Source organism: Balaenoptera physalus (genome assembly GCF_965194825.1).
Source record: "Balaenoptera physalus genome assembly, chromosome: 14".
Classification (NCBI taxonomy): domain Eukaryota; kingdom Metazoa; phylum Chordata; class Mammalia; order Artiodactyla; family Balaenopteridae; genus Balaenoptera; species Balaenoptera physalus.
The window spans coordinates 89,404,391-89,431,324 of NC_138893.1; the positions used below are offsets into that span (position 1 = coordinate 89,404,391).

A 26,934-nucleotide genomic window follows, 5' to 3' on the forward strand; every position below is an offset into this window, starting at 1 on the left:
ATTTTTTTGTAGTATCTTTCTCTGGTTTTGGTATCAGGGTGATGGAGGCCTCATAGAATGAGTTTGAGAGTATTCCTTCCTCTGCAATTTTTTGGAAGAGTTTGAGAAGGATAGGTGTTAGCTCTTCTCTACATGTTTGATAGAATTCACCTGTGAAGCCATCTGGTCCTGGACTTTTGTTTGTTGGAAGATTTTTAATCACAGTTTCAATTTCATTACTTGTGATTGGTCTGTTCCTATTTTCTGTTTCTTCCTGGTTCAGTCTTGGAAGGTTATACCTTTCTAAGAATTTGTCCATATCTTCCAGGTTGTCCATTTTATTGGCATACAGTTGCTTGTAGTAGTCTCTTAGGATGCTTTGTATTTCTGTGGTGTCTGTTGTAACTTCTTCTTTTTCATTTCTAATTTTATTGATTTGAGTCCTCTCCCTCTTTTTCTTGATGAGTCTGGCTAATGGTTTATCAATTTTGTTTATCTTCTCAAAGAACTAGCTTTTAGTTTTATTGATCTTTACTATTGTTTTCTTTGTTTCTATTTCATTTGTTTCTGCTCTGATCTTTATGATTTCTTTCCTTCTGCTAACTTTCGGTTTTGTTTATTCTTCTTTCTCTAGTTCCTTTAGGTGTAAGGTTAGATTGTTTATTTGAGATTTTTCTTGTTTCTTGAGGTAGGCTTGTATAGCTATAAACTTCCCTCTTACAACTGCTTTTGCTGCATCCCATAGGTTTTGGATCATCGTGTTTTCATTGTCATTTGTCTCTAGGCATTTTTTGATTTCCTCTTTGATTTCTTCAGTGATCTCTTGGTTATTAAGTAGTGCATTGTTTAGCCTCCATGTGTTTGAGTTTTTTACATTTTTTTCCTGTAATTCATTTCTAATCTCATAGTGTTCTGGTCAGAAAAGATGCTTGATATGATTTCAATTTTTTTAAATTTACTGAGTCTTCATTTGTGACCCAAGATGTGATCTATCCTGCGAAATGTTCCGTGCACACTTGAGAAGAAAGTATAATATGCTGTTTTTGGATGGAATGTCCTATAAATATCAATTAAAGCTATCTGGTCTATTGTGTCATTTAAAGCTTCTGTTTCCTTATTTATTTTCATTTTGGGTGATCTGTCCATTGGTGTCAGTGAGGTGTTAAAGTCCCCCACTATTATTGTGTTACTGTCGATTTCTTCTTTTATAGCTGTTAGCAGTTGCCTTATGTATTGAGGTGCTCCTGTGTTGGGTGCATTTATATTTATAATTGTTATATCTTTCTCTTGGATTGATCCCTTGATCATTATGTATGTCCTTCCTTGTCTCTTGTAAAATTCTTTAAGTCTATTTTATCTGATATGAGTATTGCTACTCCAACTTTCTTTTGATTTTCATTTGCATGGAATATCTTTTTCCATCCCCTCACTTTCAGTCTGTATGTGTCCCTAGGTCTGAAGTGAGTCTCTTGTAGATAGCATATATATGGGTCTTGTTTTTTTATCCATTCAGCAAGCCTGTGTCTTTTGGTTGGAGCATTGAATCCATTCACGTTTAAGATAAATATCGATATGTATGTTCGTATGACCATTTTCTTAATTGTTTTGGGTTTGTTTTTGTAGGTCCTTTTCTTCTTTTGTGTTTCCCACTTAGAGAAGTTCCTTAGCATTTGTTGTAGAGCTGGTTTGGTGGCGCTGAATTCTCTTAGCTTTTGCTTGTCTGTAAAGCTTTTGATTTCTCCCTCGAATCTGAATGAAATCCTTGCCGGGTAGAGTAATCTTGGTTGTAGGTTCTTCCCTTTCATCACTTTAAATATATCATGCCACTCGCTTCTGGCTTGTTAGAGTTTCTGCTGAGAAATCAGCTCTTATCCTTATGGGAGTTCCCTTGTGTGGTATTTGTCTTTTTTCCCTTATTGCTTTCAGTAATGTTTCTTTGTCTTCAGTTTTTGTCAGTTTGATTATTATGTGTCTCCGCATGTTTCTCCTTGGGTTTATCCTGCCTGCGACTCTCTGCGCTTCCTGGACTTGGGTGGCTATTTCCTTTCCCATGTTAGGGAAGTTTTTGACTATAATCTCTTCAAATATTTTCTCAGATCCTTTCTCTCTTCTCCCTCTGGGACCCCTGTAATGCGAATGTTGTTGCGTTTAATGTTGTCCCAGAGGTCTCTTAGGCTGTCTTCATTACTTTTCATTCTTTTTTCTTTATTCTGTTCCACAGCTGTGAATTCCACCATTGTGTCTTCCAGGTCACTTATCCATTCTCCTGCCTCAGTTATTCTGCTATTGATTCCTTCTAGTGTAGTTTTCATTTCAGTTATTGTATTGTTCATCTCTGTTTGTTTGTTCTTTAATTCTTCTAGGTCTTTGGTAAACATTTCTTGCATCTTCTCGATCTTTGCCTCCATTCTTTTTCCAAGGTCCTGGATCATCTTCACTATCATTATTTTGAATTCTTTTTCGGGAGGGTTGCCTATCTCCACTTCATTTAGTTGTTTTTCTGGGGTTTTATCTTGTTCCTTCATCTGGTACATAGCCCTCTGCCTTTTCATCTTGTCTCTTTCTGTGAATGTGGTTTTTGTTCCACAGGCTGCAGGATTGTAGTTCTTCTTGCTTCTGCTGTCTGCCCTCTCGTGGATGAGGCTATCTAAGAGGCTTGTGCAAGTTTCCTGATACAAGGGACTGGTGGCGGGTAGAGCTGACTGTTGCTCTGGTGGGCAGAGCTCAGTAAAACTTAAATCCACTTGACTGCTGATATGTGGGGCTGGGTTCCCTCCCTGTTGGTTGTTTGGCCTGAGGCAACCCAACACTGGAGCCTACCTGGGCTCTTTGGTGGGGCTGATGGTGTACTCTGGGATGGCTCACGCCATGGAGTACTTCCCAGAACTTCTGCTGCCAGTGTCCTTCTCCTCACAATGAGACACAGCCACCCCCTGCCTCTGCAGGAGTCCCTCCAACACTAGCAGGTAGGTCTGGTTCTGTCTCCCCTGGGGTCACTGCTCCTTCCCCTGGGTCCCGATGCGCACACTACTTTGTGTGTTCCTTCCAGGAGTGGAGTCTCTGTTTCCCCAAGTCCTGTTGAAGTCCTGCAGTCAAATCCCACTAGCCTTCAAAGTCTGATTCTTTAGGAGTTCCTCCTGCAGTTGCCAGACCCCCAGGTTGGGAAGCCTGACGTGAAGCTCAGAACCTTCACTCCAGTGGGTGGACTTCTGTGGTATAAGTGTTCTCCAGTCTGTGAGTCACCCAGCCAGCAGTTATGGGATTTGAATTTACTGTGATTGCGCCCCTCCTACCATCTCATTGTGACTTCTCCTTTGTCTTTGGATGTGGGGTATCTTTTTTGGTGAGTTCCAGTGTCTTCCTGTCGATGATTGTCCAGCAGCTAGTTGTGATTCTGGTGTTCTCACAAGAGGGAGTGAGAGCACGTCCTTTTACTTTGCCATCTTGGTTCAGGCTCAGATCTGTTTCTTTTTAAATCAGATTATTTGTTTTGTTGTTGAGTTGTATGAGTTCTTTATTTTGGATATTTGATGGTGATTTTCTTCACTATGCTGAAGCTATTTATTTTGATGTAGTCCTATTTATTTGTTTTCTCTTTTGCTTTCCTTGACTTTGAAGTCAGGTCCACAAAAACATGGTTAAGACCAGTGTCAAAGAGCCTATTGCCTATGTTTTCTTCTAGGATTTTTATGGTTTCAGGTCTTACATTCAGGGTTTTAATTCATTTTGAGTTAATTTTTGTGTATAATGTAAGATAGTGGTCTAGTTTTATTTTTTTATTTTTGCATGTGGCTGTCCACTTTTCCCAACACCATTTATTGAAGAAATTGTCCTTTCTCCATTGTATGTTCATGGCTCCTTTGTTGTAAATTAATTGTCCATATATGTGTGTGTTTATTTCTGTGCTCTCATTTCTGCTCCACTGATATTTGTGTCTGTTTTTATGCTGATACTGTACTCTTTCTTTGATACCATAGTGTTTTGATTATTATAGCTTCATAGTATAGTTTTAAATCACGGAGCTTGATACCTTCCAGCTTTATTTTTCTTTCTCAAGATTGTTTTGGTTATTCAGAGTCTTTTGTGTTTCTAGACACATTTTTGAGGTATTTTTTCTAGTCCTGTGAAAAATGCCATTGGAATTTTGATAGGGATTGTATTGAATCTGTAGATTGCTTTGGGCAATATGGACATTTTAACAATATTAATTCTTCCAATTCATGAGCCCACAATTGATTCTCATTTATTTGTGTCTTTTGCAATTACTTTCATCAGTGTTTTATAGTTTTTAATTTACAGTTCTTTCACCTCCTTAGTTAAATTTATTCTTAGGTATCTTATTCTTTTTAATGCAATTGTAAATAAGATTGTTTTCTTAATTTGTCTTTCTGATAGTTTGTTATTGTATAGAAATGCCACAGATTTCTGTGTATTAATTTTGTATTCTGCAACTTTACTGAAATCATACATTTGTTCTAATACATTTTTCGTGGAGTCTTTAGGGCTTTCGGTATATAGTATCATGTCATCTGCAAAGAGTGACAGTTTTACTTCTTCCTTTTCAAATTTTATGACTTTGATTTATTTTCTTCCTATGTCTAGGACTTCCAATACTATGCTGAATGAAAGTGGTGTGAATGGGCATCCTTGTCTTGTTCCTGATCTTAGATGAACAGCTTTCAACTTTTCACCATTGAGTATGATATTAACTTTTGTTTGTCAGATATGGCCGTTATTATATTGAGGTATGTTTCCCCTTTACCCACTTTGTTGAGAGTTTTTATTGTAAATGGATGTTGAACTTTGTCAAATGCCTTTTTCTACATCTATTGAAATGATCGTATGATTTTTTTTCTTTCTTTTTGTCAGTGTCGTGTATGAGGTTGATTTGTGGGTATGTTGAACCATTCTTGCATCCCTGGAATAAATCTCACTTGATCATGGTGTATGATCCTTTTAATGTATCCTTGCATTCTGTTTGTGACTGTTTTGTAGAGGATTTTTGCATCTATGTTCATCAAGGATATTGGCGTGTAATTTATATTTTTTGTGGTGTTCTTCATCTGGTTTTAGTATGTGGGTAATGCCGGCTTTGTAAATTGAGTTTAGAAGTGTTTTCTCCTCTTCAACTTTTTGGAAGAGTTTGAGAAGGATAGGCAGTAAATCTTTGAATGTTTGGTAGAATTAACCAGTGAAGCTGTCTTGTCCTGAACTTTTGTTTATCGGGAGGTTTTTGATTACTGGTTCAACCTCCTTACTGATAAGCAGTCTCTTCAGATTTTCTATTTCTTCAGGATTCATCCTTGGAAAATTGGTTTCTAGCAACTTATCTATTTCTTCTAGGTGTCCAATTTGTTGATGTATAATTGTTCGTAGTGTTCTTAGGATTCTTTGTATTTCTGTAGTATCAGTTTTAATTTCTCCTCTTTCATTTCTGCTTTCATTTACTTGAGCCCTCTCTCTTTTTCTTGGTTATCTTGGTTAGTTTTTCTAAAGGTTTGTCAATTTTGTTTATCTTTTTAAAGAACCAGCTCTTAGTTTCATTGTTCTCTTCTACTGTTTTGGGTTTTTGGGGGTTTTTTTTGGGTCTTTTTTTTCCCATTTATTTCTGCTCTGATTGTTCTTATTTCCTTCCTTCTACTAACCTTGAGTTTTGTTCTTCTTTTCCTAATTCCTTTCGATGTAAGATTAGATCGTTTATTGGAGATTTTTCTTGTTACTTGAGGTAAGTCTGTATTGCTATGAATTTTCCTCTTAGAACTGATTTGCTGCATTCCCATAGATTTTAGTCTGGTTTCATTTGTCTCTAAGTATTTTTTTTTAATTTCTCATTTTATTTCTTCATTGACTCATTTGTTGTTGAGTAACATGTTTAATCTCCCACATATTTGTGGTTTTTCCTGTTTTCTTCTTTTAATTGATTTCTACTTTCATACCATTGTGGTTAGAAAGATGCTTGACATGAATCCCGTTAAATTTATTGAGACTTATATTGTGGCCTAACATGTGATCTATTCTGGAGAATGTTCACATTCACTTGGGAAGAATGTGTACTCTGCTGCTTTTGGATGGAATGCTCTGTATGTATCTATTATACTTTTACTTTCAGTCTGTGTGTGTCCATACTTTTGAAGTGGGTCTTTTGTAAGCAGCATATAGATGGAAGATGGGTCTTTTTATTTTTTTAATTTATTTCGCTTCCCTTTATCTCTTATTTGAGGCATTTAGTCCATTTACATTTAAAGTGATTATTGATAGGTAGGTACTTACTGCATTTTGTTAATTGTTTTCTGGCTGGTTTTGTAGTTCCTCTCTGTTTCTTCTTCCCTTTCTCTCTTCCCTTGTGTGTGGCTTTCTTTAGCATTATGCATAGGTTTCTTTCTCTCTCTCTCTCTCTCTCTTTTTTTTGTATTCACTGTATGTTCTTGCTTTGTGGGTACCATGAAGTTCACACATAACATCCTATTTATAAAACAATCTGTTTTAAGTCGATGACAACTTAAATTTATACACATTCCAGAAATTTACATTTTTACTCCCCCAATTTTATATTTTTATGTTACCTTCTACATCTTTTTATTTTATGCATTCCTTAATTAACTATGTAATTTTAGTTAATTTTATTACTTTTGTCTTTTAACCTTCATGCTTGCTTTAAAAGTGATTGATCCATTACCTTTACTGTATATTTTCCTTTTCAGTGAGATTTTTACTTTGCTATGTTTTCGTTTTTTAACTAGTGCCATTTATTTTCAGCTTAAAAAGTCCTTTTAACATTTCTTTTAAGGCAAGTCTAGTGGTGATAAACTCCTTTAGATTTTGCTTGTCTGGAAAACTTCTAATTTCTGCTTCAATTCTGTATGATAATCTTGCTAGATAGGGAATTCTTGGTGGGAAGTTTTTTCCTTTTCACACTTTGAATATGTCATGGCACTCCCTTCTGGCCTGCAATGTTTCTGCTGAGAACTCTTCTGATAGACTTATAGGGTTTCCCTTGTACGTAACAAGTTGTTGTTGTTTTTCTTGCTGCTTTTAAGATTCTCTTTCTTTAACTTCTACTGTTTTAATTATAATGTATCTTGGTGTGGACCTCTTTGGCTTCATTTTATTTGGTGCTCTCTGGGTGTCCTAGACCTGGGTGTTTGTTTTCTTCCCTATAGTAGGGAAGTTTTCAGCCACTGTTTCTTAAAATAAGTTTTCTGGCCCTTTCTCTCTCTCTTTTCCTTCTGGGACCCTTACAATGGAAATGTTATTGCACTTGATGTCCCCAAATCTGTAAGGTAGCTTCACTTAAAATTTTTTTTTTCTGCTGCTTGGGTGAGTTCCATTGCATTGTCTTCAGCTCACTAATCCATTCTTCTGCTTCATCCAGTCTGCTGTTGAGCCCCTCTAGTATATTTTTCACTTCAGCTCTGTAACTTCTGTTTGGTGCTTTCTTATCCTTTCTAATTCTATTGAAGTTCTCACTGTGTTTCTCCGTTCTTCTCCTGAGTTCTGTGAGCATTTTATAACCATTACTTTAAACTCTTTATCAAGTAAATTGCTTATCTCCATTTCATTAAGGTCTTTTGGGGGGGTTTTGTCTTTGTTCTTTCATTTGGAACATATTACTCTGTCTCCTCATTTTGCCTGAATCTCTGTGTTTGTTTCTATGTACTAAGCCAATCAACTACCTCTTCTAGTCTTAAAGGAGTGTCCTTGTGTAGGAGGTGTCCCATGGGGCCCAGGAGTGCAGTTTCATCTGGCCTCTAGACTTTGGTGCCCAAGGGGAGTCCCCTATGTAGGCTGTGTGCACTTGCCTGCTGCAGTGCAGGAGTGGGTGGGGCTCTTGCCCGGAAGTGAAGGCATTTTTGATTGTCCCAATGACCTAGGACCAGTCCTGGATTTTTGTGGGTGGGAACCTGAGATGCTAAGTGTTCTGAAATGCCCAGAATAATTTTATACAACTAGGAACTTCTCCATTCACTGATGTTCACTTCTTTTTAAGAAACACTGAAGAAAGCTAAAGAATTATAGCTATTTTATTACTATGAATTCTGGCCTATGGATGAAAGTTCCTTGAATTTCTTTTGCCTAAGGTGGGAATTGGCTCTTCATTCTGTGATCTGTGGTTCTATTCCTCTTCTTCTCTTCAATTATAAGTTGAAGACTCTAAGTATTGGAGACAATTATTCTGTCTCTTTTATTATTTCTCTTTTCTAGTCTCAACAATTGAAGTTCCTGCAGCTGTGTTGCTAGTCCTCTGTTGATCGGAAACATCTTGAAAAGCTTGTTATGTGCCCTTGTTGTCATAATCCTCACCTTACTGCCTTCTCTGGACATATTCTTATTTTTCACTGTTTTGTTTAAAATATATGTCCTTATTTTAGTACAGTATACCATATGGAGTAGCACCTGCACAGTATACCGTGACCTTACTGTTTACTTTGACCTTTAGTATTAACTTGCAACTCATTTCAGCTATTTCTAAATGTAATTTGTTCATCTAAAGTTTCACAATATACATTCAAATCCAATTGAGTCTCCACATAGTACAAATGCTCTTCCAAATTCTGAGGATTCAGAGGTGAAATGAAGAGGGGGAGGAAAATAAACTAATAGTCTAAGAGTAGCTCATTCTATGAGAGTGATAATCAGGAAAGATTTCTTTGAGGGAAGCATACAAGTTAGTGGAGGCCCTTTTGGGGAGGAGCACATAGGAAGAACGCAGATTAGCTAGAAGGATGAAAGGACATGTGTAACTGCAAGGGGGCATTTGAGATCATGATGATTATGGAGAGAATGCTAACATATGTGCTGGTCGTACAGCATTCATGGTTTTATATGCATGAGGAATGGGAGCAGAGACTGGCAGTGTTGAGGGGCAGATCAGGCAATGCATTATGTGCCATTTTAACGAGTTTGGAAACCATCTTCTTATTTATGAGGAAATATTGAATCATTTTAAGCAACAGTATGTCATACTCAGTTTCTAGCTGAAGTGTAGGAAGTATTTTGGGGGTGTGGGAGCAATATGGGAGACCACAAATCCTGTTAGAAATCTCTAGCCAAAATGGTAGAAATATTGAGGGCCTAAATAAATCATGAATGGGAGAATCTGGAATTGAGAGATGTTTAGGAAGTAGAATAAGCAGAATGTGAGGACAGATTGGATGTGGGAGTCAGAGAAAGAGAGTGATCAAAGATAACTTCGATGTTCTGCCTGGCTGGAGGTTGTTATATTCCAGAAAGGTAGAAAATGCAGGGAGGTGTGGTTTTAAGTTTGTAGGGGAACTGATGAGTTTGTAAGAGCTGCTGCTATGCACAAACACCTCCACAATGCATGTGTACATTTAGGTGTTAGAAGTATAATTTTGACTGCTTTGTTTAAAATGGCACATACTCCATGGGTGAATGGGTATTTTACAATTAACAATATACCAATATTATTCATTATATTAAAAGAGAATTACAGAGCTAAATCATATGGAACATGAACATGAAAAGCATTTGATAAAAATCAGTAGCCATTCTAGGTAAAAACATATGTATAGTAGGAATAGAAGAAAACTTCCTAAGTATACCAAAGATCTTCTAACACCAAACTAAAAGCATCACATAATAAGAAGAAATATTAAGGACTGATCCTCTAATATGACACAAATCAAGGATGCTTTCTATCATCATGATTATTCTGCATTGTTTGGTATATCTGGTTAATAACAGGTAAATGAAATAAGCCTTATAAATAATGGAAGAAAAGAAATTAATAATTATTTACAAGTGATTTGATGGTAAATCTAAACAACTCAAATGAAACCTATTAAGAGAACAAAAATGAGAATTTAGTGAGGAGCCCAGATACAAGAAAACATTAGCAAAGTAAAATGTTAATAATTGAACAATAAAGTCTCTTCACACTAGCAACAAAAACAAAATAACTAGGAGTACTTGTAATAATTACATACATAAACCTATATTTTAAAAATTATTCATGGAGATAAGAATTGAATAACTAGAAATAAATACTATGTTTCTACATGGGAAGACTTAATATCATAAAGATATCATTTCTGGTCAAATAAATTTATAAATTTAATGCAAATTTAGTCAAAATACCTGATTTCAAACACACAGACACACACACAATACAACAATTCTAAAGTTTATGTAGAAGAATAAATGTTTGAGAATTTCCAAATGAAGTCAAAGTGAGTTTTAGGAATGAAGATTTTATTCAAGTTCAAACAAGAAGAAAATGACATGAGGTGAGTGTCTTTACATAATGCATAGTGGTTCAGGTGACTAAATGCTAACGACCTGCTGCTGTAACAGCCAGTAGTACCATATTCATGCTGCAAGAAATAATTTGATTTCAATACAGCAACATTGCCTATCAACTTAAACAAAATTTTTCAAAATAATATTTGTTTTAAAATTTTGACTTTATTAGTGAATTTGTTTTCTTTTTATAGTGTTAAATGAGCTATGAGCAAATAACTCATTCTAGATTTTTGGTTATAAGTAATTGTGTAACATTTTTTGTACTCAAAAGTAATTAAGTAACACTGGGAGTGCTGAGAAAATATTTTTCTATAAAGTAGTCTAAATATAGTTCGAATAACTGTTTATTAGAAAGTAACCCTTGGTCTTGAACAGACATATGTCTTTCGAATATTGACTGCCTACCATAAATCTGTCATTTTTCCTAGCACTGGGCATACTTGAGTGTGTATAATAGACCTAACCCTTCTTCTTCTAGAGTTTACATTCTGTAGAGGATAATCCAATAAAAAATAGACACGTATATAAATTACGTATCAGCATTAATTTCTATGAAGAAAGTAAAACAGGCTCACAAGATAGAGTACAGCTATGGAGGCAGAACAGCTAGATCCATGGATAGGGAAGGCTTGTCTGAAAAGGTGATGTTTAAACTTAAGTGATAAGATGGAACCAGACAGGCAACAATTTGGAGAAATAGTTTCCAGGCAGAGACCACAGTTGGGACCAAGGACCCGAGGGAAAAATTGTGTTATATTTAAAGAACAGTAAGATGAGAGTCAGGGTGGAGCCCAGTGTACCCAGTAGTGATGATGGTATAGTATGAGATAAGGACAGAAAGTGCTGGACCATGTAAGACGTGGTAGAGGGTTTCGATTTTATTCCAAGTGTAATAGAAAACCACTGGAATGTTTTATCAGGGGGATTATATAATCTGATTTCCATTTTTTAAAGATCACCCTGGTTGCTCTACAAAGTCTCTGGGTTTTATAGGAAGAGGGTAAATGTGGGAGTAGGGAGACCATTTGGAGGCACTGACATATGCATATATCCCTGAAACCATCATTAAAACAGAACAACAAACATTTCTAAACCCCTCAAGTTTCCTCATGACCCTTTGTAATTCGTGTATCTTTCCAGCCCTGTTCCCAGGCAACCACTGATCTGCTTTCTATCACTACTGATTAGTTTGCATTTTCTAGAATTTTATACAAATGGAATCATACAGTATGCAATTTTATTTTGATCAGGCTTTCATCACTTAGCATAATGCCTTATAAATTCATCAGTGTTTTTACATGCATCAATATTTGTTCCTTTTTATTGTGGAATAGTATCCATATGGATATATGGATATGGATATATCATAATTTATTTATCCATTCACCTTTTGGCAGATGTTTGGCTTGTTTCCAATGTTTGATTATCACAAGTAAAGCTGTTATGAACATTCATGTACAAGTCCTTTCGTAGATATGTTTCATTTGTCTTGGATAAATACCTAGGAATGAAATGGATGAGTTACATGATAGATATATGTTTAACTTTTTTTTTTTAACATCTTTATTGCAGTATAATTGCTTTACAATGGTGTGTTAGTTTCTGCTTTATAACGAAGTGAATCAGGTATGCATATACGTATATCCCCATATCTCCTCCCTCTTGCATCTCCCTCCTACCCTCCCTATCCCACCCCTCTAGGTGGTCACTAAGCACCGAGCTGATCTCCCAGTGCTATGTGGCTGCTTCCCACTAGCTATTGATTTTACATTTGGTAGTGTATATATGTCCATGCCACTCTTTCGCTTTGTCCCAGCTTACCCTTCCCCCTCCCCGTGTCCTCAAGTCCATTATCTAGTAGGTCTGCATCTTTATTCCCGTCCAGTGGCTTCTCTTGTTGTGGAGCATGGGCTCTATGTGCACGGGCTTCAGTAGTTGTGGCACATGGGCTCAGTAGTTGTGGCTTGCGGGCTCTAGAGCGCAGGCTCAGTAGTTGTGGTGCACGGGCTTAATTGCTCTGCAGCACGTGGGATCTTCCTGGACCAGGGCTCGAACCCGTGTCTCCTACATTGGCAGGCAGATTCCCAACCACTGTGCCACCAGGGAAGTCCCAGATATATATTTTTAAAAGTGTGATTTTACTCATTGAACACAATATTCCATGTGTGATTTAAAGAACAGGAATATCCAATTAAATTTATGAAACACGTTGCCTGGCTGGTCTGCAGTGTGCTGAGTACTTCACCAGGGACACATCACTTGTTATGGTAGGTATTATATGCCTTTGAATGCAGTGTAAGTAAACTGAACTTGTTAGCATTCACAGCACACTATTTAACCACATTGAACTGACTGTCTAACAAACCTCTGGATCTATTCTTTTACATTTTTGCTGATGAGACATAGCTGTTTTATTCTCAGTTTAGGCAGTATATTTCATAAACCTATTATATTTAATACACTTCAAAAGAGAATTTGTGATGGCTTATCATGAGAGCAACAAATACAATAAAATAACTAAATTAAGCATACTGAAGCTAGAACCAAGCAAGCAAGAATGATGAGATAATACTCATAGAAAGCCTAGACTAAAGGAAGCTTCTAAAAATGAGTTTCTCAATAGCTTAAGTCAAAATGGATATGAGAGGTTATATAGCTCTTATTAACAAATGCAAGAAAGCATATCAGAGCACATGAAAAGTCAAACTTCTTTCTAATTCAACTCTCAAAGGAAAAAACTTAGGCCCAGAAAGAAAATAACTGCCTGCTGTCTGTCTGGCTCTTTACATATTTTTCTTTTTCTTTTCTTTTCTTTTTTTTAAGAAAACAGATCCAGAGACTTCACTCATACTGAGAGAGAGGCGTTTTGGGCTAAGGGACACTGGCCTAATTCTTCCACTGAGTTGGACATGAGTCCTCCAAGTACAGGAACAAACTTTTGGCTCCTATCACTGATGGGGATGGGCACCAACCTAAGATTTCTGAGGCTAGAAAATAGTTTTTAAGTATTTATGAAAATTATCATTGTTATCCTTTCTTTTTACCTTTTATGCCTGCACTGTTTAGGGTTTGCTGTTTTTATTACCTTTAATTTTAGCCCATACTGTTTCCAGGCACCTCTCTTCTGTATGCCTGTGTTTTGGTGGTTTGGTCTGTATTAACATAGACTCATGACACGTTTATCTGTAAACCCTCAGTAGTTATGACTATTCAAAATACTTCCCAATCATTTGAAAGATCCATGGCGAATGTGGTCTCAGGAAAGTCTTAGGCTTTCCTTGGACTTATCTGTGGGTGGAAGGAACAGTGTTTGTTCTGTGAGAAAAGTTAGAATAATTTAGTTTTGGCCCCTCTACACAGGTTTAGTTCCTTATAAAATTACAAATTTGGTAAGCAAGCCAAAATTTTTAACACTGTTTTGAGAAATCTTTGTATATATGTCTTGTGTTTAAGTTTATACCATAGTATAATGGTTAGGAGCTTGGATTCTAGAGTCGGATGACCTGGCTTTGGATTCCAATTCTCGTACTTAATGTGTGATACTCAGCGACTCATTTATCTCTCTGAACCTCTACTGAAATGGGGTTGATAATAATGTCAACTATGTCTTAGGGTTGTTGCAAAGAGTAAATGACTTAATGTGTAAAACAATGCCTGGCACATCATAAACGCTATGTCATTAGGAATTGTTATTTATGTCATGTTCTAACTTCAGCATTTAATGCTTGAAGATTTTTCCTTCTCTCTTTTACTCCTCTATTTCCCAAAAGCACTCATATAACCAAATATCTATATTTATTTGATAGCTCATCATTGAACATTTCTTGTTACTATATCAAATGACCTTTTTTTAAACTAATTCTCCATTTCATTGCTTTGAAATAGTCCAAAGTACCCTTGTGAATGGTATAAGTTGAGGAGTGTCACATAATCCATTCAGATTAGAAAATGAAAAGTAGGATAGCTGAAAAAAACATTTTTGGCCCTCTGCACCACTCAGTTAATACATACTTTTCTAGTTGTTCTCACTATACTGATAACATTTCATTCCTTCTCACTGCTCGTGGTACCAACACACAAATGTACATTTCTTTTCTTGGAAAATAGATATTATAACTCCTTCAAAACATTACCTCCTGCTGAGAATGATGGTCATTTTCAAGGAACCAACCGTGTAGAACTTCAGCTAGTATTTTCTGACTGTTATCTGGATCTATCGATTCCTCTTAGCAATTTGAGTTACAGATGAATAAGTGACAGTGGTGGTTTGAATTTTCTGATGAAAATAAACATCTCAGAACATCTTACATTCTACTCCTCCTAAATTACCATTATTGCTTGTTTGAATTACCAAGGGTACAGTCGAAGAGTATACTGTAAAAAAAGGAGTGTCAAGACAAAGAGTGAAAAAAATCCATTACAAGAATTAAATTTAGTCTTGAAAAAAAGATATTTTAAACTAAATGATCTGTTCTTTTTCTCTATTTTTTAAAAAATAAAACTGAAGACTAGCTGTGTCAGGGATCCTCAAGACCACCGGCTGTTATGATTTGCTAGGAGGACTCACAGGACTCAGGATATAGTTGTACTCATGGGCTATTTATTACACTGAAAAGATACAAAGCCAAATCAACAAAGGAAGAAAATGAAAGGGATAGAGTTTGAAACCAGGACTAAACTTCCAGGAGTCCTCTCCCAGTGGAGTCACACAGAACACATTTAATTTTTCCAGCAACAAATTGCGAAGGCATGTATGAAATGTCTACCAGGGAAGCTTGGCTGAATCTAAAAGTCCACAGTTTTTATTGGGAACTGGCCATGTAATCAAGCCTCTGCTTAATACATGCCAAAATTCTAGACTCCCAGAAAAAAAGCAGGTCTTCAGTATAAACCATATTGTTTGTATATCACTTAGGCACAGTGAACTACACTTATTAATTAGGGAAAACTTAATATCAGTCTGTGGTGGGGGGGGGATGCTTACCATTCAAGTTCTTAGATTCCAGCCAAAGGTCAGTCTTGCAAATAGGACTTTTTAGGGATAGCAGTCTCAGGTCTGCTATGTTAACTCTTTTTTGCACACAAACTGAATCTAGCATATTTCTAAATCTATATAATCTTTGAAAATTTTGTTTTCATGACAACTACTCTAGAGCAGGTTTAGGTCTGAAAATAACTGAGGAGAGCAATGTAGATGTTATATTATAGAAGTTTAATAAAAATTAATATATTCAGTGCCCCTTTGGAAAAAATTAGCCATGATTATCTCCCTCTAATTATTTATGAAAGGAGTGATCCTCTCATAAAACTTCTCAGATTGTACAATAAAAAAAAAACAAAGTTTATGAATGGGCATAAAAGGGCAACTATGGAGTATGCTGGGTGTAGAACAAAGGATTTGATGTTCATTCTCATTACTAGGAGAGCAGGGGACAGAGTGCTGCCAGAAGTGACACTGAGTGAGGACACAGATGAGAGTTTGTAGAAATGATGCTGGCATTCACTAATGAGGAGTTAGGGCAGCTGGCAATACCAGGGCCAAAGTCACTAAGCCCAATGATTTAATAAACTAAACAAAACAAAAAATTCAAAAGGAATCTGGTTGAAAGATGAAACCAGGGAGTTTTGGGGTTATCAATCAGGGTTTCAGTATTCTGGAAGCCAGTTTAAGAGCTTATAGTGTATTCTTTCTTTTTCTTTGGGTGAACCACGGAAATATATCTAAGATAAAGAACATTTTTCACATACACAGCTAATTACAGCAGGCAATACTAAAGAAAAAATTAAGTCAGATGCCATGGGGAGGTCAAAGAGCACACTTTTGCCTGAAAATATCCACAAATGTCAGTATCAACAGATGAGAAAGAAAAACAATACATACACAGTCTTGCTTAAAAAAAAAAAAATTCTGGCGTCTTTGATTGCAAATGTCTTTCATCAGTGTCATAAGGAAGATACAATTTTTTGGCCAGTTCAATGCAATCATTGTTTAATGTCTATTATTCTTTCATAGGATATCTGGGAGTGGGAGGTAGTTAATCCTACTTAGTGATTAAGAGTATGGATTTTGGAATCAGAGAGACCTCAGTTGAAAGCTTATCATTCAATATGCTAGCGTTGTGACTATTGATGGGCAACACATCTTCTCTATGCCTCAATTTGATCATGTTAAAGTGAGAATTTTGCTGAAAATTAAATAAGGTATTTATGAAAGGTGCTTGTCTGTGTCAGGTACAAAGTATCTATTCAATAAATGGTTCATGTTGTTGCTGTTGCTACTCTACAGTAGATGCTATAAGTATAGTCCCTACCTTTGATGCTGAAAACTCGGCCTCTGTGCACCAGTGCCTAATTGAATCTCAGAGACAGAGTTTTGGGTGAAGTAGAAAAAAATAGTTTTATTGCTTTCCCAGGCAAAGGGGGGACACAGCAGGCTCATGCCCCTCAAAACTGTGTGGCGCAACCCGGGAGGATTTGGTGAGGAATTTTATAACAATGGTTCAAGGGTGGGGTTGCTGATAAGGTTAGGGTATGTGCAGAGCCTGCACTTCTTTAATCTGATCTCAGGTGGTCTCTTCCTAATGAGCTTCTCTGTTTCCTTTAATCTGGCCTCAGGTAGTCTTCTCTGGAACGAAGAATGCTAACACCTTCCATATGTTGGGGGTTTTAGTTCCATAAAGCAGCGGTCCCCAACCTTTTTGGCACCAGGGACCATTTTCGTGGAAGACAATTCTTCCACGGACCGGGGTCGGGCGGGGGGATGGTTTCAGGATGATTCAAGCGCATTGCGTTTATTGTGCACTTTATTTCTATTATTATTGTGTTATAATGTATAATGAAATAATTATACAACTCACCCTAATGCAGAATCAGTGGGAGCCCTGAGCTTGTTTTCCTGCAACTAGATGGTCCCATCTGGGAGTGATGGGAGACAGGGACACCCAAGGTGTGTTGCTTATGTCTAAACTACTCTGTGAACTCGTTTTGGTCGCTGTCACTGCAGAAAACCTTGCTTCACAAGTATAGGATGTTGGAAATGGAAGCAGGCTTTTCAGTGCTTTTGTGGCCATCTCAGGATATTCCACCTTGACTTTAATTCAGAACGTATGGAGATTTGAAGTTGTGTCAAACATACTTTTAAGTTCACCGTCATTTGCGATCTCAAGCAGTTGATCGTCTTCTAGCATGGACAAAGTCGATTCACCTGGCTTATTCACAAATGGGTCGTGGATCCATTCCTTCCTAGTTGGGGGGTCTTTTGTGGTTGGGAAGTAATGCTCAAACTCTTTTGAAAGCTGAGATAGGTGATCATGCATCAGCTGGTAGAAAGGAGGCCCTGGCTCAGTCTCTTTCAAAATCTCTGCTAATGTTTCAAACGTGTCAAAATTCCCAGTGTTCACTCATTGCCCGCATAATTCCAGTTTGGCTTTGAATGCAGCCACTTTATCTGCCGACTTGAACACAGTTGTCGTTCTCCCCTGAAGTGACAGATTGAGTTCGTTGAGCAGGCTGAATATGTCACACAGGTAAGCAAGTTTTGTGACCCATTCTGTGGCACTGAAATGTGCTGCCAGTGGTGACTGTTTTTCTAAAAGAAATCTCTGGAGAGGCTCTTGTAACTCAAACTCTGGCCAGTGATCTACCTTTAGAAAGCCATCTCACTCCTGTGTATAAGAGAAGACGTGTGCTCTGCGTCCATCTCCGCACAGAGCTGCACAAACAGACGTGAGTTAAGGGCATGTACTTTAACGTGGCTGATAATTTTAATCACATCCTGCAAAACGTTGTTAAGTTCAGGTTGCATTTTTCAGCTAGCCAGCATTTCGCTGTGGATGACACAGTGCGTTGACTCACATTCAGAAGCGACCTCTTTGACCCGAGGAGTGAAACTAAAAAGCCATCCAGCCATGGCAGCCGCTCTGTCCGTGCATATACCTGCACAAAATGACCAGTTCGGTTTTCCTGATATGTAATCATTCAAAGACTTGAATAGTTCTGCAGCTGTGGTGTTGGTTGGCAACAAAAGTGCACATAACATATCCTCAGGCACATCCTCCTGAAAAATATATCACACAAAATCAAGCACTGTTGCTGTGTTGTCAACATCGGTAGACTTGTCAACCTGGATCGTGTACCACGGTGACTCATTAATCCTCTCTAACAGTTGTGCCTCAATATCCTCTGCTATTTCGTCAGTTTGTCTAGTTATGGCGCTAGCCAAAAGAGGAACACGTACCACCTTTTGAACTGCAGCCTCTCCTAAAAGTTCACGACACATGTCCTTAGCAGCAGGCAGGATCAACTCTTCACCAATAGTAAAGGGCTTCTTAGCTTTAGCAATGCGGTTAGCCAATAAGAATGATGCTCTCAGTGCAGACACATTTGATGAAGTACAGGACTTCAATAATTGCTTCTGTTCTTCGTGTTCTTGTTTTTTTCTTTTGAAAAACTCCAAAGCCTTGTCTTTTAATGCAGGGTGCTTGGTCTTCATGTGGCGAAGCAGTTTTGAAGGTTTCATGGCTTTGTTGGATAGCCGGTCGTCACATCTTATACAGAGCGGGCTTGGAGAATGTGAATCACCTGTTGCAATGAACCTGTAGGACTCTGGGTATTTTAAGTAGGACTCTAGGTATTTTTTTTTAAACGCAGCTTTCTTTTTGTTGGCAGCCTTAGAGTCTTCTCCTGTCTCATCATTGGGTCTTTCCCCCTTTTCAAAGAAGCTCTCCAGCGACATTTGTTTTTTACTCATTTTGGCTAGGGTTAGCTTGTGGGCTTACCAAAACTGTGACTGAGACAAGTGTGCAGTGTGGGAAAGAGGCATGGACGGAAGTGGCAAATAAAATATGGGCGGGCCACACATGGACTAAAATAAGTGTCAGATTCTGACTTAAAGCCTGCCACCAGCTGCAGCTGTACAATTGAAGTACATCACCTCACTTGCCACTAGAAAGCCTGCCACCAGATGCAGCTTAATTGTCACTTACCACTCAGTGATAGGGTTTTGATATGCGTCTGCAAGCAATTGATTTATTGTGGTCTCTGTGCAGTCAGACCTCTCTGCTAATGATAATCTGTATTTGCACCTGCTCCCCAGCGCTAGCATCACCGCCTCAGCTCCATCTCAGATCATCAGGCATTAGATTCTCATAAGGAGTGAACAACCTAGATCCCTTGCGTGCACAGTTCACAGTAGGGTTTGCACTCCTATGAGAATCTAATGCTGCAGCTGATCTGACGGGAGGCGGTAATGTGAGCAATGGGGAGTGGCTGTAGATACAGAAGCTTCGCTCACTCACCCACTGCTCACCTCCTTCAGGTACCGGTCTGTGGCCTGGAGGCTGGGGACCCTTGCTGTAAAGAGCTCAAAGATACTGTTTTGTGTATCCCTTGAGGTGGAACCAGGACCCTGCCCCAAGGCTGCACTATTGTTTCTTGGCTGCCCCTCCCTTGTCTTTGCATCTCCTGCCTTCCCTGATTAGCAACTGTTTGAATCTGCCCTTTGGAACTCAGGGAAGGTCATGGAGGCTGGAGTCTATTCCCTACAGATAAGAAATAAGGGACAGAAAGGAGCCCCACAGGGTCCTGCTCAGTTTCACCTTGAAGGACCATATGTGGTGAAAGAGACATGCAAATAAATTATTGAAATATTCATTGTACAGTGATAAAAGTTGATGTGAGGTGCAGAATGGAACAGAAGTGAAAGATACTATTTTGCCTTTCCAAAGATACTAACTTCCTCTGCAAAGTCTTTCCTACATGAAAGAGGAAAGGAACTCTCTTCTTTGGAGAGGAAGTGAACTCACTGCAGTCCTGAAATTTACAAGTGAAAGTTCTGTAGGTGAAGGAGGGAAAGGACATTCCAAACAGAATTCGTTTTTGGGTAATGATAAGTAGTTGATATTGGTGGATTGTAAGATATGAATGTGAGAGGCAGGAAAAGAGACAAGTAGAAAACCAAAACCTAACCAAAATGAAGTAAAAATCACCGCTTGAAAAAAAAAGTGAATTATGGATTGTAAGAATACACAAATGATTTCAGCACATTTATGTTTTTTAAATGTGGCATATTTAAATTAAGTATAGAAATTTTACACGTTGAAGTTTGATGTGTTTTGAGAAATACAAGCACTGGTGTAACTCACACTCCTAACAGGGTATAGAATAGAGATAGAGATACAGAGTATTTTCAATGAAAAATTAAGTTCATTTGGGCCCCCTTGCAGTCACCCCTATGTGCTGCATACCCTCAGGCTGATTTCTTTTACCATACCTTTTAGCCCAGTTTAGAGTTTCATATAGATGAAATGTGGAAGCTTTCTTTCACTTGGCAAAATATTTTTGCAACGCCTCCAAGTTGATGCCTATACCAGTAGTTTGAACATTTTAATAATTGAGCAGCGCTCCTTTGAATGAATACACTACAGATGTGTCCTTTCTCATGCTGATGGACTGTTGAGTAGTTTCTGGTTTGGGTTTGTTCAATTCTTTTTGTTGACATATATTTTAATTTCTCTTAAATATATACTAAGTGGAATTGTCTGATCATAGATATATGTTTAATCTTATAAGATGTTGCCAAAGCTCTTTGCAAAAAGGTGGTACCATTTTACACTCTCACTGGCATTGAAGAGAGTTCGAGGTTGTTTCACATCCTTGCCAACATTTGATGTGGTCAGTTTTTAAAATTATAGTCATTTTAGTGGAGGTGGAAATGGCATTCAGTCTATAATGTTATTTGGTATGGGTAAAAAACAAAAATGATCATTTTTCATGTGTTTATTGGCCATTATCTTCTTTTGTGAAGTATTTGTTCAAAAAATGTTTTGCCCATTATCATTGTTTTTATTTGTCCTCTTATTACGTTGGAGTTATATATTCTTCATACAAGTCTGTTGTTAGATGTATGTACTGTGAATATTCCAATTTGTGGCTTGTCTACTCATATTCTTTTTATAAGCACTTTAATTTGTCAGTACTTTATGTATCATGTCCAATAAATTTTTGCCTTCTCTAAGATTGAAAATATGTTATGTTTTCTTCAAGAGCCTTTCTGCTCCTGGATCTTATATTATGAATCATTTCAAATTAATTTTTGCATGTGGGGTAAGAAAGGATTTGAGGTTTGTTTTTAAAAATATGGTTTTCTAGTTGTTCCAGCACCATTTATTGAAGATTTTTTTTGCCATTAATTGCTCTGGAACCTTTGTAAAAAAAAAAAAAAAAATATATATATTATATATATATATATATATATATATATATATACACATATATATATATACACCATATAAATATGGGTCTACTTCTGAACTCTTTTTTCTGTTTCATTGATTTATATATCTATCCTTTTGTGCATTTTCTTGGTAACTGTAGCTTTATAGGAAGCTTTAAAATCAAGTGCTGTTATTCTTCCTATATTACTCTACTTTTGAGATTGTTTTGTTTATTCTAGATTCTTTGCATTTCCATAAATTTTATAATTAGTTTTCACCAATTTCTACAATGAAATCCTGCTAAGGTTTTGATTGAAATTGCATTGAATCTATAGACTGGTTTTGGGAGATTTGACAGTGTAACAATATTTGCTTTTCCAATATCTATATGTCATAGGTATCTGTTTAAGACTACTTTGTCTCAGAAATATTTCGTTAGTTTTTAATGTAGAGTTTTGTACATATTTTTGTTAAATTTATCCCTGAGTTTTTTTTATGATTTTTGATGTTTACTTCAAATGGTATTGTTCTTAAATTACATTTTCCATTTGTTCATTGCTAGTGTATATACATATATAATTGATTTTTTAACATTGATCATATAGCCTATGATCTGCCTTAAACTTACTAGTCCTAATATTTCGATAATAGATGTCTTTGATTTTTCTGTGTACACAATCACATTGTCTGTGAATCATGTTGAAAAACTAAGACAGTTTTTCTTCTTCCTTCATATTTATTATATCTTTTAGTTTTTTGCTGCCTCATTGCATTAACTAGGACCTCCAGCATAATATTGAATAGAGGTGTGGGGAATGGACATTCTCGTCTTAATTATAAACCTAGAAGAAAAAAACACTTGGTACTAGCTCTAGATTTATCTTTGATTTGAGGACATTTACTACTATTCATAACTGGCTGAGAGATTTTTATCATGAATGGGTGTTGAATTTTCTCTAACGCTTTTTTTTCTGCATATATTTAAATGATCAAATAATTATTTCCCTTTATTATGTTAATGTAGCAAATGATACTGATTTCTGAATATTAAACAAACCTTGCATTCCTGAGATAAAGCTTACTTGGCTAAGGTGTATTATCTTTTTATATAGTGGTGAATATTATTTGCTAATATTTTGTTAAAATATTTTGCATGTATAATTATGTTGGAAATTGGCTAGTGTGGTTTTGGTATTAGGGTTATGTTAGCATCATAAATGAGTTGGATAATGTTCCTTTTTTCTGTATGTTCGAGATTCTCTATATATAGTAGCATGACTAAATTTTTGGTAGAATTCACTAATGGAGCCATCTCAATCTGAATTCTTTTGTGTGTGTGAAACATGCTTGTATTTTATTTAAGAATATTTTACATCTGTTTTCACAGATAAGATCTACTGTGTCTTCTTTGTTGTTGTTTTGGTGGTACTTTTGTCAAATTTTCTTTTTTTTTTTTTTTTTAACATCTTTATTGAAGTATAATTGCCTTACAATGGTGTGTTAGCTTCTGCTTTATAACAAAGTGAATCAGTTATACATATACAATATGTTCCCATTTCTCTTCCCTCTTGCATCTCCCTCCCTCCCACCCTCCCCATCCCATCCCTCTAGGTGGTCACAAAGCACCGAGCTGATGTCCCTGTGCTATGCGGCTGCTTCCCACTAGTTATCTATTTTACATTTGGTAGTGTATATATGTCCATGACACTCTCTTACCCTGTCACATCTCACCCCACCCCCTCCCCATATCCTCAAGTCCATTCTCTAGTAGGTCTGTGTCTTTATTCCCGTCTTGCCACTGGGTTCTTCATGGCCTTTTTTTTTTTTTTTTCCTTAGATTCCATATATATGTGTTAGCATACTGTATTTGTTTTTCTCTTTCTGACTTACTTCACTCTGTATGACAGACTCTAACTCCATCCACCTCATTACAAATACCTCCATTTCATTTCTTTTTATGGCTGAGTAATATTCCATTGTATATATGTGCCACATCTTCTTTATCCATTCATCTGTTGATGGACATTTAGATTGCTTCCATGTCCTGGCTATTGTAAATAGAGCTGCAATGAACATTTTGGTACATGACTCTTTTTGACCTATGGTTTTCTCAGGGTATATGCCCAGTAGTGGGATTGCTGGGTCGTATGGTAGTTCTATTTGTAGTTTTTAAAGGAACCTCCATACTTTTCTCCATAGTGGCTGTATCAATTTACATTCCCACCAACAGTGCAAGAGTGTTCCCTTTCCTCCACACCCTCTCCAGCATTTATTGTTTCTAGATTTTTTGATGATGGCCATTCTGACCGGTGTGAGATGATATCTCATTGTAGTTTTGATTTTCATTTCTCTAATGATTAATGATGTTGAGCATTCTTTCATGTGTCTGTAGGCCATCTGTATATCTTCTTTGGAGAAATGTCTATTTAGGTCTTCGGCCCATTTTTGGATTGGGTTGTTCGTTTTTTTTGTTATTGAGCTGCATGAGCTGCTTGTAAATCTTGGAGACTAATCCTTTGTCAGTTGCTTCATTTGCAAATATTTTCTCCCATTCTGATGGTTGTCTTTTGGTCTTGTTTATGGTTTCCTTTGCTGTGCAAAAGCTTTTAAGTTTCATTAGGTCCCATTTGTTTATTTGTGTTCTTATTTCCATTTCTCTGGGAGCTGGGTCAAAAAGAATCTTGCTGTGATGTATGTCATAGAGTGTTCTGCCTATGTTTTCCTCTAAGAGTTTGATAGTGTCTGCCCTTACACTTAGGTCTTTAATCCATTTTGAGTTTATTTTTGTGCATGGTGTCAGGGAGTGTTCTAATTTCATACTTTTACATGTACCTGTCCAATTTTCCCAGCACCACTTATTGAAGAGGCTGTCTTTTCTCCACTGTATATGCTTGCCTCCTTTATCAAAAATAAGGTGCCCATATGTGTGTGGGTTTATCTCTGGGCTTTCTATCCTGTTCCATTGATCTATATTTCTGTTTTTGTGCCAGTACCAAACTGTCTTGATTACTGAAGCTTTGTAATATAGTCTGAAGTCAGGGAGCCTGATTCCCCCAGCTCCATTTTTCGTTCTCAAGATTGCTTTGGCTATTCGGGGTCTTTTGTGTTTCCATACAAATTGTGAAATTTTTTGTTCTAGTTCTGTGAAAAATGCCAGTGGTAGTTTGATAGGGATTGCATTGAATCTGTAGATTGCTTTGGGTAGTAGAGTCATTTTCACAATGTTGATTCTTCCAATCCAGGAACATGGTATATCTCTCCATCTATTTGTATCATCTTTAATTTCTTTCATCAGTGTCTTATAATTTTCTGCATACAGGTCTTTTGTCTCCTTAGGTAGGTTTATTCCTAGATATTTTATTCTTTTTGTTGCAGTGGTAAATGGGAGTGTTTTCTTAATTTCACTTTCAGATTTTTCGTCATTAGTGTATAGAAATGCAAGAGATTTCTGTGCATTAATTTTGTATCCTGCTACTTTACCAAATTCATTGATTAGCTCTAGGAGTTTTCTGGTAGCATCTTTAGGATTCTCTATGTATAGTATCATGTCATCTGCAAATAGTGACAGCTTTACTTCTTCTTTTCCGATTTGGATTCCTTTTATTTCTTTGTCTTCTCTGATTGCTGTGGCTAACACTTCCAAAACTATGTTGAATAATAGTGGTGAGAGTGGGCAACCTTGTCTTGTTCCTGATCTTAGTGGAAATGGTTTCAGTTTTTCACCATTGAGGACAATGTTGGCTGTGGGTTTGTCATATATGGCCTTTATTATGTTGAGGAAAGTTCCCTCTATGCTTACTTTCTGCAGGGCTTTTATCATAAATGGGTGTTGAATTTTGTCCAAAGCTTTCTCTGCATCTATTGAGATGATCATATGGTTTTTCTCCTTCAATTTGTTAATATGATGTATCACATTGATTGATTTGCGTATATTGAAGAATCCTTGCATTCCTGGGATAAACCCCACTTGATCATGGTGTATGATCCTTTTAATGTGCTGTTGGATTCTCTTTGCTAGTATTTTGTTGAGGATTTTTGCATCTATGTTCATCAGTGATATTGGCCTGTAGTTTTCTTTCTTTGTGACATCTTTGTCTGGTTTTGGTATCAGGGTGATGGTGGCCTCGTAGAATGAGTTTGGGAGTGTTCCTCCCTCTGCAATATTTTGGAAGAGTTTGAGAAGGATAGGTGTTAGCTCTTCTCTAAATGTTTGATAGAATTCGCCTGTGAAGCCATCTGGTCCTGGGCTTTTGTTTGTTGGAAGGTTTTTAATCACAGTTTCAATTTCATTACTTGTGATTGGTCTGTTCATATTTTCTATTTCTTCCTGGTTCAGTCTTGGCAGTTTGTGCATTTCTAAGAATCTGTCCATTTCTTCCAGGTTGTCCATTTTATTGGCATAGAGTTGCTTGTAGTAATCTCTCATGATCTTTTGTATTTCTGCAGTGTCAGTGGTTACTTCTCCTTTTTCATTTCTAATTCTATTGATCTGGGTCTTCTCCCTTTTTCTCTTGATGAGTCTGGCTAATGGTTTATCAATTTTGTTTATCTTCTCAAAGAACCAGCTTTTAGTTTCATTGATTTTTGCTATTGTTTCCTTCATTTCTTTTTCATTTATTTCTGACCTGATCTTTATAATTTCTTTCCTTCTGCTGGCTTTGGGGTTTTTTTGTTCTTCTTTCTCTAATTGCTTTAGGTGCAAGGTTAGGTTGTTTATTCGAGATGTTTCCTGTTTCTTGAGGTAGGCTTGTATTGCTATAAACTTCCCTCTTAGCACTGCTTTTGCTGCGTCCCATATGTTTTGGGTCATCGTATCTCCATTGTCATTTGTTTCTAGGTATATTTTGATTTCCCCTTTGATTTCTTCAGTGATCACTTCGTTATTAAGTAATGTATTGTGTAGCCTCCATGTGTTTGTATTTTTTACAGATCTTTTCCTGTAATTGATATCTAGTCTCATAGCATTGTGGTCGGAAAAGATACTTGATACGATTTCAATTTTCTTAAATTTACCAAGGCTTGATTTGTGACCCAAGATATGATCTATCCTGGAGAATGTTCCATGAGCACTTGAGAAAAATGTGTATTCTGCTGTTTTTGGGTGGAATGTCCTATAAATATCAATTAAGTCCATCTTGTTTAATGTATCATTTAAAGCTTGTGTTTCCTTATTTATTTTCATTTTGGATGATCTGTCCATTGGTGAAAGTGGGGTGTTAAAGTCCCCTACTATGACTGTGTTGCTGTCGATTTCCCCTTTTATGGCTGTTAGTATTTGCCTTATGTATTGAGGTGCTCCTATGTTGGGTGCATAAATATTTACAATTGTTATACCTTCCTCTTGGATCGATCCCTTGATCATTATCTAGTGTCCTTCTTTGTCTCTTGTAATAGTCTTTATTTTAAAGTCTATTTTGTCTGATATGAGAATTGCTACTCCAGCTTTCTTTTGATTTCCATTTGCATGGAATATCTTTTT

The 26,934-nt window shown here is 36.8% G+C and overlaps 1 protein-coding gene and 1 long non-coding RNA gene across 5 annotated transcripts in view; both read left to right on the top strand.

The window, feature by feature from the left end:
- The window catches only part of CTNNA3 (catenin alpha 3), a 1,725,675-nt gene that overhangs the window by 896,887 nt on the left and 801,854 nt on the right, over positions 1-26,934 (top strand). The gene's annotated exons all lie outside the window — the stretch shown is intronic.
- On the top strand, positions 1,962-9,590 carry LOC309642755. Its single transcript, XR_014253360.1, has 2 exons — positions 1,962-5,634; positions 8,382-9,590. It is a non-coding gene; the product is annotated as an uncharacterized lncRNA (long non-coding RNA).